The sequence below is a fragment of the Penaeus chinensis genome, chromosome 9 (genome assembly GCF_019202785.1).
Source record: "Penaeus chinensis breed Huanghai No. 1 chromosome 9, ASM1920278v2, whole genome shotgun sequence".
Classification (NCBI taxonomy): domain Eukaryota; kingdom Metazoa; phylum Arthropoda; class Malacostraca; order Decapoda; family Penaeidae; genus Penaeus; species Penaeus chinensis.
This window is the reverse complement of record NC_061827.1, coordinates 23,313,527-23,316,026: the sequence shown is the minus strand read 5'-3', so window position 1 is coordinate 23,316,026 and position 2,500 is coordinate 23,313,527. Positions and strand designations below refer to the sequence as shown.

Sequence of the window (2,500 nt, the reverse complement as noted above, 5' to 3'; positions counted from 1 at the left end):
GCCGTAACCAGGGGCTCCTACGCTTCCGGCAAATGAGGGCCGTTGCTCTGTTTGTGCAGTCATGGTTTTTGATTGTGAGGTAGACAGCCGAGTTACCTCCCACCTACTGGCCTAGGTGTATCTTGGTGGGAGGGGGAGTATTTTAGCCGGGATGCTACTGATAAACCCCTCCAGCAAGGTTGGCCCTGTCTAGTGTGGACTTATGAGCAGCAACACACGGGTCTGCTCACGACACCAGGGTATACTCCAGTGAGCATGGGCTTGAGTATCAGTGCGTATATGTGTGATTGTATTTTTATACACTGATTTTATTTATGCGTATGTGCGCCTAGTGCAGACATAGTTGTTCACCCGCAAATGCCCTAAGTACTTCGCATATGTTAATTTTCAAGCACATGCACATGAAAGCATACGCCTTTATAATGCTCCTATGCATATGCTATGCATACGTACTTATACATTATGCACAACTACACCCATGCGCATGCATACACATATATAAACATACGCGCACTTCATGTGCATATACCTATGTATGTACTCACCCACACTTATGTGCACGCATTCATGCGCACATACCTTGTATACATACTTATGACTATGAATGCCCATATAAATATACATATACATTGAAGAACACATACATACATACATACATACATATATGTATATATATATATATATATATATATATATATATATGCGCACACACACGAACACACACACACACACACACACACACACACACACACACACACACACACACACACACACACACATATATATATATATATATATATATATATATATATATATATATCACACACCCACAACCACACACACACACACACACACACACACACACACACACACACACACACACACACACACACATATATATATATATACATATATATATAAATATATATATATATATATATATATATATATATCTGTGTGTGTGTGTGTGTGTGTGTGTGTGTGTGTGTGTGTGTGTGTATGTGTGTGAGTGTGAGTGTGTGTGTATGTGCATGAGTGTGTGTGTGTGTTTGTTTGTATGTGTGTGTCGCATTTCTGCAAGAATAAATCATTATGCGACTTGTAAAAAGAAATAATGTATGGGTATAACGTCCACTCATGACCGTCTGATATGTCGTGCAGATAAATTGCTTGTTCTTATGCAATATTTGAAAAAGTGTAATGTTATAGTTGTCGGAAAACTTTTAAAGAAAGAAAGATAATGTGAATGTAAAGGTAGTATTGATTAAAATGCTATTTTTCCTTTCATGCGATCATCAAAATCCCATGTTATCAAACGGCTGAAACGAAATAAAAAGCAAGTTGCAATAAAGGAAAGCTCTTTTAATTAATTGCAAAGATTCCTGTGGCAACATTCCATAAAAAAAAATGTTCGATGTATTTCGAAATATAATTTATAAAGCGGGATTCTAATGCGAATTTGGAACCATGAAATAATTATGTAAATGGACAGCAATTAGAAGCACTTTTCCGTTTTAACAATATGCAGGGCAAAATTAACTTGTTGCTTTTAATGTGTCTGTGTCCAAATTCGTTTAGTTTGAAAAAAAAAAAAAAAATGATTCGTACATATTTTGTTTTATGCCAGAGTGTCAATGCGTCATGCTCATGGTATTTTTCAAAAGTATTTCGGCTTCTTACTTTTTATAAAAAACGGCTACTTTTATTGTAAAGTAACATTTCACATTAACGTCACAAATAGATTTTTTTTTTTGAAATTATTACTGATTCAGTTTAATTATACCTGGAAACTTTGTTGTTCGACTTTTATATAGTTCTAAACGATTGTAATGACCACGTAAATTCACTGGGCAAAAAAGTACAAACTATTTTCTAAGAGTTCATATCTCTAGTCGATAATTTTTGTGCATTATATATTGATCACGTTCGACTAAAGACTGTAAAGCTATTTCTATTTTCTGTTTCAAGAGATGTTTTAGAATGAGGGCATTATTATACCTTAATGTGGAAGTTATCATCAGCTTGATAATTTTAAAACAAGAGTCCGTTATCGATTGTGTTAACCGAATTTTCGAGAATAGATATTGCATCTTCTAACATATGTGACCCCACTCAAGATGATCATAAGAGGGGTGACTTTGCTTTTCTTCCCCCACGCTGCTGTTGTTTGGAGGATTATAGTTTTTGGTCATACTTATTTGCAATCGTCAGACTCGTGGGCTTGAGTCTTACGTATCATGGAAAAAGAGAGGAAAATCATGTTTAATCTTTATTCATCAGTCTTTTAAGTAAAATATCCTATCATCTTACATGATTCATGTTAGGTATATGACAGGCAGTTTATAGTTTTGGTAATTAGCACCTTTAATTATCTGATTTGTTAGTTTATTTCTTACAGTATTTATATGTCCCTTAACTTTTGCTTAAAGTGCTTCATACAGCAACCTCATATTCGTGTTCCTCTGTGAGAGATATTTGGCCGAATCATATAATTCATATG

The 2,500-nt window shown here is 34.9% G+C and overlaps 1 protein-coding gene across 1 annotated transcript in view; it reads right to left on the bottom strand.

Moving 5' to 3' along the window:
• Nucleotides 1-2,256: 2,256 nt before the first annotated feature.
• LOC125029236 (ice-structuring protein 4-like) overlaps nt 2,257-2,500 on the bottom strand; it is a 1,147-nt gene continuing 903 nt past the window's right edge. The window contains exon 3 of the mRNA XM_047619129.1: nt 2,257-2,500. This exon is cut by the window's right edge and continues 291 nt beyond it. The gene's annotated coding sequence lies outside the window, so the exon portion shown is untranslated.